The following is a 7,738-nucleotide window of genomic DNA, read 5'->3' on the forward strand; positions in this document are numbered from 1 at the left end:
TTTTGATGATTTGGTTCGTGAGTTTGTTTGGGTGCCTGAGTAGGGCACCAGTCACGGCCCACGGGGCTGGGTCGTGACAATTGCAACGGTTTCGTAGAGGTTATTGCAACAAGCTTTTCCTTTATTGCAACGGTTTTTGTCTATTACAACGGTCTTTTTGTATGTATAAAAATCCAGTGCAATTATTTGGAACAGCCTATTGCAATGGTTTATCTGAAATAGTAGCCCTGGTTATAAATTGATTGATATATATATATATATATATATATATATATATATATATATATATATATATATATATATATATATATATATATATATATATATATATATATATAATACATTACAAATTACATAAATCAGAAAACACAATTTTTCATAATCCAAAATATCCAACATTCCTAATCCAATATATATACTCGTAAAACCAAAATGTTCAACCCAAAATGCTTAATTAAGTTTTACATTTCAAGATTTAGGATAAGTTTCAAAATGTTCGCTAGCAAAAAGATTCTTAGAACATGTAGAAAGCTTCATAAAAGATCTTCTCAAGTAAGATCAACATCTTCACTGTCTCCTTCCCTTTCTTCATTTTCGACACCTACAAAAGAGAATAAATAATGTCACTACCCTTCAAATGCACGCGCACATAATACAAAGATAAAACTTATTATAAACAGATACCAATTTTGAAAAGGGACAGGGACTGAATAACTAACTCCTTGAGGTTTGAACTTAGCTTAGCTTAAAGAATTTTTAACTGTGAGACTTTGCATTTTTTTTTAAGACTTTTTGCATCACATAGAGTAACCATACTTGATATAAAAGAACTTAAATGCGATTCACATTTGACTCAAAAAAATGTTATCAACAACAGCTATTTCAAAATAATGAGTAGATTGAAAACATGGAAGGCGAAATATGGACCATACTAAGTCCTATTTCATACTAACGAGAGAAGGTAAATAAATTTGGACTCCTTAGAGACAACCTCATGCTTTCACACAATTTTTTTTTTATCTATCTAACTCAAACCGGATTAAACTTAAGCTAAATTGTATGAACTAGAAAGGGAAGCTAACACCTCGACATACATCATTAAACATGAACTGTTTTGAAACATGATTAAGCTAATAATTTAGTTTATCTACTACCTAAGTCACACGAAAACACATAATGAAATTTAATATGGGGATGGGGGTACTAAAAGTAAGCATTCAACTCATAATCTTTCACATATAGTAATAAAACCAGTTAACCAACGAAACCAGTATAAAAATTGATGTCGAACAGATTTGGAAGAGCAGCAAAAATCGAGTCTCAAATGGTTACCCAGAGCTCATATTATCCAAGAAAATCAAAATAATCCAACATTAAACATAGCATTAACTTCGGGAAACAATAAAGCTCACACCTTTCCATGAGATATTTGCTAAATTGAAGTAATTCCACCCATTTCTTATCTTCTTTAAATGTTATAACAGCAAAATAAGCAAGCAGGTAATAAAGTTACCAGTTTTTTTTTTTTTTTTAAAAACAATCAGGTATTGTAAAGATGAACTATTTGAGGACATCGGGGAAGAGGATGTGATTAAGGAACAGCAAGCTATAACAACTGTACACAAGGGGAAGCAAGTGGCAGTAAACAAAGATCAAGTCGTGGTACAAAGAGAATTTGTAACAGTTAATAACGAGGTACAAAATGTTGTCAAGGGTCATAAAACTGGGCAGGGGAATAATCAGAGAAAAAATTATAACAAAGGAAGAAGAGATGTTATTAAGATTCTACAAAGCGGTAAGGTTATTGGAAATACTGATGATATATACAAGTGGCAGCCAAACAATGGCAAGAATAATGGGAAGAATCAAGGCAATGGTAATAAGCAATTTCCTGCACAAGGAACCAAAACTGTGACTAAGGTTGGTACTTCTGGTACCATGCAAACTGCTAAAACTGTTTGCAACTTTGGATGATGGCAACGAAGTGCATGAAGAAGTGTTGGAGGTTGATCAAGGTGGAGGTACAAAACAGCAGAATGCTACAGGTCCTAATGCTAATACTGGTGTGGTGTTGCATGCTACTGAGGGAAATCAACAGCAGGTGAATGTTGATACTACTGTGAAATCAGTTGGGGATGCAGCAGGTACAGAGGTGGGAAAAGTGCTGAATGTTGCTGTTAATGAAGATGTTGGTAGGGAATCTACAGTAAAGTCTAATGTTGTGCAAACTAAAAACAAGTTTGCACCACTAGAGGAGGGTGAGGATGAGGCATCAGTGGAAATTGCTGATCAAGCTACTGGTAGGCAGCTGGTTGTAGCAGAGAATGGTGCTAGTGTACAACAACAGCTGTTGGCAACATTTGATGCTACAGGGATTCAAAAAGAAGTGACTAATGATGCTGGGGTTACTTTGAATACTAAGGCATCTATGTGCACTCCTGGAAGGCAGAAACAGTCACCTGGTAAGACTAAACAGTGGGTTGAAGCACCTAAAGCAGTGATACAAACAAGAGAAATTTCGTATTATATAACAGGTTCCGGGTATTCAGAGTTGGTAAATGTCGGGACAAACAACACACTGACTAGAAGTATTTAATAGAGAGTAAACAGCCACTTAGTTGCATCTCAACATACTCGGATTATACAATAAGAACCTACTCTGCCTTGGAACACTTCTTGAAAGTCTAAACTCAAAACAGTAACCAGCACTTCCCAAAAAGGCATTAACCTCAAACAAGGAAAGATCCACCTCAACTTATCGAACAATTTTAAAAGAAACAACCTACTTAAAGTGTGTGACCATTCCTTAACAGAACAATTCTAGACAGCAGGTAGTAAAAAGGAAAAAGAAAATTATAGGATGCCATTCATGAAATTCTTTAGTGAAACACGAGCAATATTCAGCGATACATCAACTAAGGAAAACAACAACCTTTTGAAGCATCATACATAGACAAGCATAAATAAACTAAGACTATGATCATAGTATAAACTCAAAGGAAACATCTTTGGAACCTTTTCTACAATGCTACAAAAAAAACAACAAGCTTGACTTAACAAATTTTAGTAATAACGGATGTTTTTTAAATATTTTGATGTTTCATTTGTCACGACGCAAACCTTAACATAATAAACAGAGGAGAAGTGCAATGACCAGAAAATGCACTTGGCTATTCATTTGCCTCAAACTCATTTTTCAGAATAAGAACACACGAGTAAGGCCAATAGAACAAACTCAAACAAAGCTAATAACTTTAAAGGATCACACTAATCATCATTCTGTTCTTTAAGCATGACAGTAAAAATAAAACTGAAGCGAAATACTATTTAAACGTGATATAATATAAACAAAGAGGTAGAACTACTTTGGGCTATTCATTTAGCTAAGATGCATAAGTTGAGGTTAACTATTTAAAGGTTCTGTTTGCAAATAAAGGGAGAAAATGCTTCACTTGATTGTTGCATTCCCAACATAGTATTATTGACAAAAAGCAGCACTGGATATTCATTTTAGAAACCATTCAGACTATAAAAAAATCAAAATAAAAAAAATAAAAAATAAAAAAGACAATTTTAAAATGACACCTTTATCATTTACCAAACAGGAAGGGAAGCTGAGTTGAATCAAAACTTAGGGCTACCATCCTTAAATTCCAATTTTCTTTTAAATGAAATAACTCATCTGAGGAAATATTTAGCCAAGCTCAAGGTTTTGAAATAAGTGGGAATCTAACAAAATAAAGCATGCAGAAACTTGAATTCAAAAGCAGGACAGAGCAAAATATAAGGGCAAGGTTATTGCTTTAAGCTAAATCACATAACTTAAGTAATGTTCTGACACAAACACAAGAAGCAACAGAAACTTAGTCAACGAAGTTGTAATTCATATGAACTCAAACCAAACCAGGAAACTAATCCATATCTTGAACACACAAGGAACTTGAAATAGAGACTAGCATTCTAGCTTAAGAAATGTACAGGAAACATGAACAGATTAATAGAATAAAAATACTAAGGCAGAATAGAAGATTATTTAGCTCATAGACTTTTATACTATTAAAGTCTATTGCCTTGAAAAGAGCTTAAACACTTAGAAATGAAAACCAAAATGAGGATGGGAGACCATATAATGCGAACACATATTTTATTAACAAAATAAGAAGAAATTCAGAGTAAGAGCCTTCCCCTAGTCCCTTTTGCAGGCGTACGGAACTGCATCTACGGGGAAGCCAGAAACCAAAAATTCACAAAAAAGGATGGTGATGCTGCAAACCAGCTTAAAAATGCCATTGTTGTGGCTGACATAAATCTCGTGCAGTGGTTCACTTTACATTTGTCAAGATCATTGCTAATAAGAATCTGTAATTCCAATCGATGCACAGCGGCAACAAATGTAAGAGTAGAAGTGATCCCATCACCAACAAACAAATAGGCCCGACAACCGTTGCATTTCTATAACTTCTTTTCACCAATATTGCATATACATCAGCTATAGCAAGTACAAGGCTCCATATGATCGTAATCCAACAACAACACAAGGTAGGCGAAAAGCGAACAAAGTGGGCAAATCGAGGTGGTAACCATAACACAAATAGAGATAATGATGCAAATCTTAGTGGCAACACATGAAAATTCGTAATCAATTTAGCGGAATTAATTATTGTTCAAAAGGCGAGCCGGTTCACATTTTTGGCGAAACGAGATCCACTCCAAATATATAATTATCACGATTATCCTTTTAATAGAAGATTCTTCATCTGTTCCATTGGGAAGGATGCGTTTTTCTTCACGCTAGATGGAAGTACGTCTACTCTTTGTAAATACGAAGAATTCCGAATGGAAAAATATTAACTAAAAGCTTTTGGCATCTAATAGAGGGTCAAGATTGTTAATCGATTTTAGAGTATTTATAAACAAGCTTTTCATTATAAGCGAAAATGCTTTTTTAGTCAAAAGTCGAGTGCATTCTAGTGATCCACTGACCTCTCTCAAATTCACAAAATTAATTCCTCATAATTCAAGCATGCCTAGCCATATAGGGCCTCCATCTATATTTCCTCATCCCATAAATGAGAACTAGCTAAAAGTCAAGGTTCTTGGAAAACGAACTTGCCACCGAAAACTAAGAAGATGAAAATGGGACTTTAAATAACAACCGATATAAAATTCAATTACCAACGAAACCAATATAAAATTCAATATCAAACGAATTGTAAGAGCTACAAAATATTATTGAAATTACCTTTCGACGAGCAACGAATTGAGGCGTTTGAGAGTTGACAATGCTTCAAGCTTTCACCATGGACAACGAGTTTAGAACAAGAATAAACAAACACAAATGAGAAGCAAAAGAAAGGAAATTCCAAGAGCAAAGAAAACCTAATTTACGTTAGATTCTTGAGAGAAAAAAATCGTGTCTCACAAGCTCATTTTATACAACAAAATCAGAACAATCCAACATTAGACACGGCATTAACTTTGAAAACGAGAAAGCTCACACCTTTCCGCTAGATATTTACTAAATCGAAGTAATTCCACCCAATTCTTACAACAACAAAATAAGCAACCAGATATTTTAAAAATATTGAGACAAAAAAAAAAAAAAAGGAATATCAAGAAATCAGAGCCCATACTTATTCAAAAAAAAAAAAAATCAAAACCCATACCACAAATGATTTTATTTTAGAATTGGAAGAACATGCAAAATAAATCCAAAAAAAGAGATGAGAGAATAGAGAAGATAACTTGGAATTGAGTAACTTGCTACATTTAGATTCAAAGAGAGAGCATTGATAATTAGGGTGCAAAGTGAAGTAGAAATTTGTAGAGAGAGATACGGTGAGGTGGGTGATGAATTTAGAGAGAGAGAGAGTTCAGTGTTTAATTTGGTTCAATACAGATTTTACGATTTTTGGCTAAAAGGAAAAATAATGTGGTCTCTCTATTAGGCGGGCTACAGTGAAAATAAGGAAAATTTGGGAGGGAATTTAAAACCGTTGCAATAGAAACAAAATGTTGCCATATTACAACTATTGCAACGGTTAAAAGAAAATCGTCCCATTAGGGACATGTATGGTGACGGTTTAGATACAATTGCAACGGTTTAGACGCTAAAGTGTAGCTATAGCATTCCTCATGTCCTTGTGCAACGGGTATAACCGTTGCTAAGATACCTCGATTCAAAGAACGGTTGTATAACCGTTGCAGAGGAAGGCGTTGCCATAGCCCTAATTTCCAGTAGTGATTCTTGAAATATCATTACGTAATATGTCACATAACATCTTTAGGGATCATAAACATGTATCAAGCCAATCCGGGCCCGCCTATGAAAGTTACAGGCAATATTTATCATAGAATTCTCTACGAACAAATCATAGCAATCCGAGCCCATATATAAAAGTTAGGGACATTATACGTCATAGAACACTTTAGGAATAAAACTCTTTAGGCAACATTCATTATCCAAACATACCAAAGACTCGAGGCCAATAGCTCGACTACATTAAAAGTGCGAATATCAAGAAGTGAATAAGAATCGTAGACATGCTCGGATCTTAAGAGTAGAGTTACCCCAAGGCTCATATCATGTCATATCTTACTTACGTCTAAGACATGCCAAAAGAAAGAAAGGGTAAGCTTTACATACCTCGTCCACTTTCTAGACTAATCCAAACTTAAGCCTCCGACTTTCCAAGATCTACAATAACGTCATTAGCTACCAAACATTAGCCATAGGCACTTAGGAATCCAATTCTAAGCTAGTACTTTATTTACAGAAATTTGGGCAGCATTTCCCCTATAAATTCAACAACCCCGAGAATTCAACTCGGCCAAATCGTCAACAACAATACCAACAACCATACTAGCAACATCAACGAGTAATTCAAAACGCATTCAAACATTAGTAATTCTTTTCTATATAATTAAATGACATTTCATTTACATTCAAATCAACCGTCCAATCAAACCAACACCAATGGTCACACATTCAAGTACTAATCCGAGATCATTCAAACAAGATTCAAGAACACTTCAAATGATCCACACATTATTCAAAACAGCCTAACCAACCTACAACATGATCCGAAACCTTCCCATTCCCATAGGAACAACAACAACACATTTCTTTCTTCCAAATTCATGAACTACATCAACAATCCACACGTTAACAACATCATTCCAATAAATTCAAGAAACTATAGTAAAATCACATTAACTTCCAAATCAGCCCACACGATTATAACTTCAACTTGGATCATTAAACCTTCATTTTCATCATAGAATCTACAACAAACAACAATTAAAATACTACATAAAATTAGTTCATTCCTTCTACACCAAAATAGCCCATATTCGGCCACAACATCAACACCATAATTTCATGAATTTCATTCATCTCCACATACTACAACATGCACAAATCATCCATAACACATGTAAAAGAAGATTGAACCTTACCTTTTCCACTTAGTTCTTCACTCGGCTAGGATTGAGCCTTGCAAGAATAGATGCTTTGCTTGCTCAAACAACTACTCCACGTTAATAAGGACCTTCCAATTGGTAGAAAAGCTAGAAGAAATTATTTTTTTGATCAACTTCTCAAGGGGTCACTCTCGGCTAGGCTTGGCCGATTGTTTCTATCACACCCCAAGTTTCGGTACATCGAGATTTATTAGGAGTTAGCTAGTTAACTATAGACACCGGAGTTATTGTCGAAAGGATGCAAGATCATTGATGC

The 7,738-nt window shown here is 34.6% G+C and overlaps 1 long non-coding RNA gene across 1 annotated transcript; it reads right to left on the reverse strand.

Moving 5' to 3' along the window:
- Positions 1-355: 355 nt before the first annotated feature.
- LOC132042461 (uncharacterized) lies at positions 356-5,754 on the reverse strand. The gene is made up of 2 exons (XR_009411488.1): positions 5,243-5,754; positions 356-601 (listed from the first exon to the last, which is right to left on the reverse strand). It is a non-coding gene; the product is annotated as an uncharacterized LOC132042461 (long non-coding RNA).
- Between the last annotated feature and the right edge of the window lie 1,984 nt (positions 5,755-7,738).

The sequence above is a fragment of the Lycium ferocissimum genome, unplaced genomic scaffold (assembly GCF_029784015.1).
Source record: "Lycium ferocissimum isolate CSIRO_LF1 unplaced genomic scaffold, AGI_CSIRO_Lferr_CH_V1 ctg15461, whole genome shotgun sequence".
NCBI classification, from domain to species: Eukaryota; Viridiplantae; Streptophyta; class Magnoliopsida; order Solanales; family Solanaceae; genus Lycium; species Lycium ferocissimum.